The sequence below is a fragment of the Onychomys torridus genome, chromosome 20 (genome assembly GCF_903995425.1).
Source record: "Onychomys torridus chromosome 20, mOncTor1.1, whole genome shotgun sequence".
Classification (NCBI taxonomy): Eukaryota; Metazoa; Chordata; class Mammalia; order Rodentia; family Cricetidae; genus Onychomys; species Onychomys torridus.
The window spans coordinates 47,040,846-47,050,130 of NC_050462.1; positions in this window are offsets into that span (position 1 = coordinate 47,040,846).

Genomic DNA, 9,285 nt, shown 5'->3' on the forward strand with positions numbered 1-9,285 from the left:
TAAAGGCGTGTGTCACCATGTGCCCAAGGTTTTCTTTTTATGAGTGCGTGTTTTGCCTCCATGTATGTGTGTGCGCCATGTGCATGCCTGATGCCTGGGTAGGGCACAGACCGCATTGGATCCCTTGGAACCAGAATTACGGAAAGTTGGACACTGCTATGTGCGTGTCCAGTGCTCTTAACCATGGAGTCATTTCTCCTGCCCCGTGATTAGACATGTTCACATGCGTAAGACAGAATGGAGTGTAAGTGCTACAAACATGTCAAGGGAAATTTACTTCACAGGGTTAGGATTTCTGTTTCACTTTTTTGTGTTTGTTTTGAGACGGTCTGACATCACCCAATCTTGTGTGAACCTCTGCCTCTGGGTGCTGGAAGGCCTGAGCTGTGCCTCCACATCCAACATCCCCTTGTTGGACGTTTTTGGAAGATTAAGAAGATGGGAGAGGGAATACATTAATCTTATGTAGTTACAAGACCACCTAGAAAAAGGCCACATATGTAGATAGACGGCTTGTTAGCTCAACTTGTACTGAAGTTGTTTTTTTTTCAAGTGTTAGGAATAGAACCCAGAGCCTCATCCAGACTGTAGCCATGTGTCACCATGCTCACTTTATTCTAATATTAGTTTCAATATAGTTGAAATAATACACTTCCAAAGAAAAAAAGGATATACTAAAAATCCAATCGAGAGATGGAGGATTTAGCTCTGTGGTAGAGTCCAGGGGGAGGTGGTGGTAAGAACAGCTCTCTTGGACTGGGAACATAGCTCCATTGATAGTGTTCCCCTGGCATTCCCAAGGCCCTGGATCAGGTGCCAGTGCCAGACAGAGTGGGCACGGTGGGCATGGGGACACACGGACAGCTCTAGCAATCAGGAGGTGGAGCCGGAGAATCGGACGTTCAGAGTTAGCCTCGGCTGTGTCGTTTGGGTCCAGCCTGAATCACACGAAGACCTCGTCTTACACCAATGAAGCAGACATGACACCTTCATGGAATCCCAGGTCTGGAGATGAAGAACAAACAGGTATTAGAGACTCTAGCTCCAAAAACCAGAGAAAAAAAGGTTGGAGGTAGAGCTTAGCGGTAGAGCAGTGGTCTGCAGTGGTGCAGGTTTTAGGGTCCGTCTCCATCACATTCAAAAAAGAAAAGACTTTGTTTTGAGGCAAGATCTCTCGAAGCCCACCCTGTGCTCTTAGATAGTGTCCTGTGTGGCCTCTTGTTTTCTGTTTGTTTTAAATGGTCTCACTGGCTGGTCTGGAACTCACAGGGACCCCTGAAAGGAAAGATGTCTTGATTGGATGCACAGTAGTTCATCATTTCAGAAGCTCAAGTACCTGCTGGTTCACCCCACACTAGCTAATGTGTGGAGATGGACAGTAGCTTAGGTGGAGAGACCACTCATTCTCTGAGTGAACAGAAAAAAAATTATTAGCAAAGGTAAGTGTTCTGGCTACTTTTTATGTTAACCTAACACAAATTAGAGTCATCTGAGAGAGGGAACTGCAGCTGAGAAAATGCCTCCATAAGATGGGGCTGTGGGCAGGCCTGCAGGGCATCTTCTTAATTAGTGATTGATGGGGGCGGGCCCAGCCCGTGGTGGGTGGTGCCATCCATGGGCTGGTGGGCCTGGGTTCTATAAGAAAGCAGGCTGAACAAACCAAGGGGAGCAAGTCAGTAAGCAGCACCCTCCATGGCCTCTGCCTCAGCTCCCGCCTCCGAGTTCCTGCCCTGACTTCTTCCCTCAGTGAGGAACTGATACCTGGAAATGTAAGCAAAACAAACTTTGATCTCCAAGCTGCTTTTTCTCATAGGGTTTCATAACAGTAGTAAAAAGCCGAAGACAGGAACTGTCACCAGGACCGTGGGGTAGTTCCCTGACAGACCTGACGGATGTGTGTGTTTGCTGTTGGTGGAGGACCATGGTGACATTTGGGCACTGGGCTAGAAGAGCACTGAGTGCCCAGAGCTCAGTGGGGTGTTGGGTGGGATCTTGAAAGACACAAATATCAAGGGCAGTGGAGAACACAGAGGCCTGGCTTGTGAAGGTTCCCAGGGAAGCAAAGACTGCCGGCCTCTTGTGTAAAGAAGAATCTGCTATCTGGTCAGCAGGAGCTGAAGGATCAGCCGCGATTAACAAGAGGCCGGCACCGCTAAAGAAAAACCTTTGTTTTTCTGGGAAGTTGATGCTGGTCAGCTGGGGCTGGAGAGCCAGCTGTGATTTATTGAGGTGAAATCTTTTGGAAAGTGTTTCCTCAGAGTTGGCACACAGAAGCCGTGTTCCAGAGGCAGCCAAGGTTGAGCCTCATGCTGGCTGTGAACTTGGTAGTGTTAAGAGTCACCCAACTGAGACTGCTTTGAAGGCATGAAAGGGTCATACAAGACAGCCAGGGCTTGGCCCTGTGGCAGGCTGGAGTCCTTGAAGACAGCCCAGGAGAGGCTATTGGTGAAAGCACACACGGCCCAGCTGCAGCAGAAGACCCCAGCATTTTGGTTTTTTGGTTTGTTGTTTTTTCGACACAGGGTTTCTCTGTGTAGCTTTGCGTCTTTTCCTGGAACTCACTTGGTAGCCCAGGCTGGCCTTGAACTCACAGAGATCCTCCTGGCTCTGCCTCCCAAGTGCTGGGATTAAAGGCATTCGCCACCACCGCCCGGCTAGACCCCAGCGTTTTGTAGGTGCCAGTGCCAGGGGATGGCCACCAAGAGCAGCAGCAGCAGCTGCAGGGTGGAACCAACCTGAGCCTTAGGTGCATGCTGCAGAGAGTGGAGCAGGGGAGGGACACACGCCCTTTGGGAGAGCCCAGATGGTGAGTGATTCCCAGCACTGGACGCTGAGTTCTGAGGCTGAGTTGTTGGCATTTGGTTTTGCTTTATTCAGATTGTAACTGTAAACTGGTTGTCTTGAGGTAAGAAAGTAACTTGTTTTTGTTTTGAGACAGTGTTTCTTTGTGTAGTCCTGGCTGTCCCGGAACTCAGAAATCCGCCTGCCTCTGCCTCTTGAGCGCTGGGATTAAAGATGTGTGCCATCACCACCTGGTCTTAATTTTTTTATTTTATAGGAGCCCACAGTTGGTCAATTTTGAATATTTTAAATAGGCTTTTGACTTCTGTTTGAATTTTTTAAGATTTATTTATTTGTATGTGCTTTGGCGCTTTGCCTGCATATATGTCTGTGTGAGGGTGCCAAATCCCCTAGCACCATGTGAGCAGCCATGTGGGTGCTGGGAATTGAACCCAGGTCCTCTGGAAGATCATCCAGTGCTCTTACCCACTGAGTCTTCTCGCTGGTCCTAATGTTTGAATTTTTAACGTTTTCTGGGACTTTCAAATTTTGGGATTTTTATGTTGTAATGTTGATATTCACGTGTGATCTTGGAAATGAACAAAAAAGGAAGGATTATGGCTTAATAGTGATGTTTGTGTGTCAAGGATCCGTCATCTTTTTTTTTAATTAATTTATTTGTTTATTATGTACACAGTGTTCTGCCTGCATGTGTCCCTGCAGGCCAGAAGAGGGCACCAGATCTCATTAGAGATGGTTGTGAGCCACCATGTGGTTGCTGGGAATTGAACTCAGGGCCTCTGGAAGAGCAGCCAGTGCTCTTAACCTCTGCGCCATCTCTCCAGCCCTACATCCTCTGTGATCTGATGTCACCCTGACACAGGGTGTCATTTGAGAGATGGGAACCTCAATTGAGAAAATGCCTCCATAAGATGGGAAAATCGGTAGGGCATTTTCTTAGTGATCGATGTTGGTGGGTCCAGCCCATTGAGGGTGTTGCCATCCCTGGGCTGGTGGTCCTGTGTGCTATAAGAAAGCAGGCTGAACAAGCCAGTAAGCAGCACCCCTCCGTGGCCTCTGCATCAGCTCCTGCCTCCAGGATCCTGCCCTGCGTGAGTCCCTGTCCTGACTTCCTCCATCATAAAGTGTTACCTGAAATATAAGCAGAACAAGCCCTTTTTCCTTTCCAGCTTGGTGTTGGTCCTGGTGTTTCATCACAGCAATAAAAATCCTAAGACAGTAGTAACCCCCAATAAAAAAGATGATAATGAGGATGTCTTACGATAGCTCACGAAGCCCTTCTTAGGCTCTTTTTATAGATCTGTGTGAGATGCAAGATATAAATAGGAAAGTTGGTTTTAACAAGTAAAGCCAGTTTCCTTTTCTAAGGCAGAAGTCACAGAATTAGCTGTTCTTTAAAATCTCCTGGGAACTTTGTATGCCAGCAAACTTGTAGATTGCTCCTTGGGGTCTGTGCTGGGGCCTGGAAATCTTGTGCTTTTTTTTTTTTTTTTTTTTTTTTTTTTTTTTAGCCTGTTGGAAAGCACAGAGAACAAACTACCAAACACATTGGTAATCCAAGCCTTGATAGACAGTGATAATTTCAAAATGTACTTTTTCTTTAGAAGGTCTCTCACTATAGTCCTGGCTGTCCTGGATTCACTATATAGAATCAAACTCGGAGATCTTCCTACCTCTGCCTCCTGAGTGCTAGGATTAAAGGCGTGCGCCACCAAACCCAGGCTTCAAAATGTCCTTTTAAAAAGGGTTGTTTTTGTGGAGGTGGGTGGGTGCTAAGGTCAGAGGACAACTTGGAAGAATTGGTTCTTCTACTGTGTGGGTTCTGGGGTCAAACTCAGGTTGTTCAGTTAACAGATGAGCCATTTTGCCCACCCACCTCAAAGTGTGCTTCTGTCCCCTCCCTATTTGTAATGCGGCCTGTGTGTATTTTATTTTGTTAAGAGACGGGGCTGGCCTGGGACTGGTTCTGTACGGGAAGAAGGCAGTGAACCCCTGATCCTTCACCTCCCGAGTGCTGAGGTTACAGCACTTGCCCCCACACCAGGCTTTTTGTGGATGGTTCTTTGTTTTTTCGAGACAGGACCTTACTCTGTGCTGGGGTCCCAGGCACCGGCCGTGATGACCAGCTCTTACCAGCTTTCATGTCTTTTGATAAAGGTTAGGCGGTGCACATAGATCAGAGACTGAGCTCTTGCCCAGCATGCTGGCATAGCCCACCAAGGGAGCATGGCTTCAGCTTCAAACACTTATTTCCTGTACTGGCCGAATTTCTGTCTGGGCCACACCCAGTAGCTTGCAGATCTTCAAAGATATCCTGTCTTAGTTGCTCAGGTTGTTCCCTTGGTCTTTATGCCCACCCGTGCGTGCGCGCACACACACTCAATCACTGTCCAGCATCAAGCAGAGTCAGGTCACCTGGCCCATATGCAATCCTGAAATATTTGTAGAGTGAATGGATACCTGGTGACAGTCAAGAGCAGATATGATGTTACAACTAGTGCCGGCAGGGAAGGACAGAGGAGACCTGCATTAAACTGTTTACATTTCCACCCTGATAACGGGAGGTGATTTGACTTGCTAAAGAGGAAGTAGGCAGAGATGACTCTGGAACGTGGTTAAGATTTGAAATAGATGATGTCAAAGGGAAAGGGCCGGCCGTGGTGGCGCACGCCTTTAATCCCAGCACTCAGGAGGCAGAGGCAGGCGGATCTCTGTGAGTTCGAGGCCAGCCTGGTCTACAGAACAAGTGCCAGGAAAGGCTCAAAGCTACACAGAGAAACCCTGTCTCAAAAAACAACAACAACAACAAAAAGGCGGGGGAGGGGCTCCCTGGGCTCCAGTTAACTTAAATACTTTAAATTGAGTTTTTGAGACAAGGTCTCACTATATAGCTTTGGCTGTCCTGGAGTTCCTCAGAGATCCACCTGGGGCAGATCTCTGTCAATTCCAGGCCAGCCAGGGCTGCAAAGTGAGACTTTCAAAACAGACCTCCCCAAATTTTGTTTGGATGATATATCTGTGGGCTTATGTGTCAAGATCACAACTTCTTCCACCTTTATGTGGGCTAGGGCTCAAACTCAGGTCATCAAGACTTTGTGGCAAGCCGGGTGGTGGTGGCGCACACTTTTAATCCCAGCACTCGAGAGGCAAAGGCAGGCAGATCTCTGAGGCCAGCCTGGTCTACAGAGTGAGTTCCAGGAGAACCAGGGCTACAGAGAAACCCTGTGTGGTATTTGAATGTAACTGGCCCCTATAAGATCACAGGGAGGGGCACTATTAGGAGGTGTGGCTTTGTTGGAGGAAGTGTGTCACTGTGGGGGTGGGCTTTGAGGTCTCCTGTACCCAAGCCCTGCCCAGTGTGGACATAGATTCCTGCTGCTGTCTGAGGATCAAGATGTAGAACTCTCAGCTCCTTCTTCAGCACCATGTCTGCCTGCACACTGCCATGTCCCACCATGGTGATAATGGACTAACCTCTGAAACTGTCAGCCACCCAATTAAGTGTTTCCCTTAGTCAGAGATTCGGTGATCGCCAGGCGGTGGTGGCACACGCCTTTAATCCCAGCACTCGGGAGGCAGAGGCAGGCGGGTCTCTGTGAGTTTGAGGCCAGCCTGGTCTCCAAAGCGAGTTCCAGGAAAGGCACAAAGCTACACAGAGAAACCCTGTCTTGGAAAACCAAAAAAAAAAAAAAGAGTTGGGGTGATCATGGTGTTTCTTCACAGCAATAGAAACCCTAATACTCTGTCTTGAAAAACAAAACAACAAAAAGACTCTGTGCAACTGGTTTTACCCACTGACAATCTTACTACTTGTGTGCCTGGGGTCCAGAGTCCAGAAGAGGGTATAAGATCCCCTGAGACTGGAGCTACAGACAGTTGTGAGCTGTCATGTGGGTGCTGGGAATGGAACCCGGGTCCTCTGGAGGAGCAGCCAGTGCTCTTAACTGCCCAGCCATCCTTCCAGCCCATGGGTGGGGTTTTTGTTTTGTTTTGACTTTTTTGTGTTTCAAGACAGGGTTTCTCTGTAGCCCTGGCTATCCTGGAACTCACTCTGTAGACCAGGCTGGCCTGGAACTCAAGATATTCACCTGCCTGTACTTCCCAAGTGCTAGGATTAAAGACATTTGCCACCACTGCCTGGCTGCATGTGTGTTTTTAAATATTTTTTAGACTTTTTATTTTATGTGTATGGGCACTTTTTTTTTTTTTTTTTTAAAGACAGGATTTCTGTGTAGCTTTGGAGCCTGTCCTAGAACTCACTCTGTAGATCAGGCTGGCCTCGAACCTAGAGATCCACTTGTCTCTGCCTTCTGAGTGCTGGGCTTAAAGATGTGTGCCACCACTGCCTGGTTCATGTCTGGGCATTTTGCCTACAGATATGTATGTGCACCATGTACATGCCTGGTGCTCAGTGTCCAAAGAGGGCAGGAGAACACATCGGATCCCTTGGAACTGGAGTAGACTGCTCTGAGCCACCAGGTAGGTAATGGGAACTGAAGCTGGGTCCTGTGCAAGAGCAGTATTTATTTTGAGACAGGGTCTCTACATAGCCCTGGCTGGCCGGAACTCTTATCAGGCTGGCCTCCTGAGTACTGGGATTGAAAGCATGCACCACCATGCCTGCCAGACTTTAACTTCTTTTCGTTAAAGTTCTAGTTCCCAGCTGACTTCCTTTTACATCTTGTTGACTCTAACTGGGTCACAATTCCAAGTTAGAGAGGGGGCTGGGAAAGTGTTAACTCCTTAGGGCTAGTGCACCGCCCGCTGGAATGCTGGAGGACTGTGTGTGGGGAAAGGGGAAAGTGGCCAGATGACCGAGTCGCCACACCCACTTAACTACTGCACATAGTTTGGTTTAGTAAAGCCATATTCCAAGAAGGGAGTAGCCTGTCTGTTACTGTCAAAAGTATATTGTTTGGAGGCTGGCTAAGGCTGTAGCTCAGTGGTAGAGCAGTAGCCTGGCATGTGTGAAGCCCTGGGTTTGCACCCTAACTACACACACAGTGAAAACTGCTGGGCATGCTGATGTGGGCTTGTGATTCCAGAAGTCTGGAGGCAGAGGCAGGAGGACTGTTTAAGGCAAGCCTGGGCTGCATAGCAAGATGTTTCAAAACTATTTCCTGGGGAGATAGCTGGTTATACAAAGCATAAGAACCTGAGTTTGGGCCGCCACATAGGAGGCAGGCAAACCTCACTGAGATTGAGGCCAGCCTGGTCTACATAGCAAGTGCCAGGTCAGCCAAGGGCACATAGTAAGAGCCCATCTCAGAGGACAAGAGTTGAGCCCTGCAGAATGGTTCAGTGGGTAAAGGCTGACTACCTTGATTCCTAGACCTACAAGGCGGGTAACTCCTCCAAGTTGTCCTCTGGCCTGCACATACATAAAGCGGCATGTGTGCGTGTGTGCACACTCACTCACTGTGATAAGATGAAGAGCAAAGGTGGGCAGTTTGAGGAACGACAGCTGAGGTTCACTTCTGACCTCCACACACACACACACACTCGAGCATACCTGCGACACATGAATGCATACATACACCACAAGCCAGGTCCAGTGGCACAGACCTGTAGTCTCAGCTACTTTGGAAGCTGAGGCAGGAGGATCACAAGTTCAAGGCTAGTCTGGACAACTTGGTGAGACTGCCCGCCTCAAAATTAAAAGAACTAAGGCTATATCTCAGCAGTAGAGCTAGCATGCAAAAGATCCTGGGTACAGAAAAAAACAAAACTGTTTTGAGAAATAAGTAATTTAATTCCACGACAGATGATTCTTCATATCCCTTTTAAAGCAAAGAATAATTATTTTTATATTTACTTTGTGTGTGAATGTTTTGCTTTTACGCATGTGTGTACACCACATGCATGCCTGTTGGATCCCCTGGAACTGAGTTACAGACAGTTGTGAGCTACCATGCTGGTGCTGGGGATCAAACCTAGGTCCTCTGCTAACGCAGCAAGTGCTTTTAACCACTGAGCCAACTCTCCAGCCCCTCCTCACACTTAAGGACAACTGTGTGCTGTGTTGTCTCATGGCTGCTGTGTAATTTGGTACTCTTCCCTTTTGTAGCCTGACTTGAAGCTTGGGAAAGAGTAAGAGCCTTCCAGAACAGAAGTTGTGCCAAGTCTTCTGGTTTTCTGGAAATGTAATTAAAGTGGTTTAGTAGCAGCCAGGAGGTGGGCGGCGCACACCTTTAATCCCAGCACTTGAGAAGCAAAGGCAGGCGGATTTCTGAGTTTGAGGCCAGCCTGGTCTACAAGTTCAAGGACAGCCAGGACTACACAGAGAAAAAAAAAAAGTGAAGTAGGTCGAGTGTTGCTGGGGGATGTCTTTCCGTGCGCTTGAATGTATGTTCCCATTGGTTAATAGATAAGCTGCTTTGGCAGCTTAGAGGCAGGCAGGAAATCCAAGGAGAGAGACGGGAAAGAGAAAGGCAAGGTGGGAGAGAAGACCGACTGCCATCCAAGGAGCAACATGTAATGGGA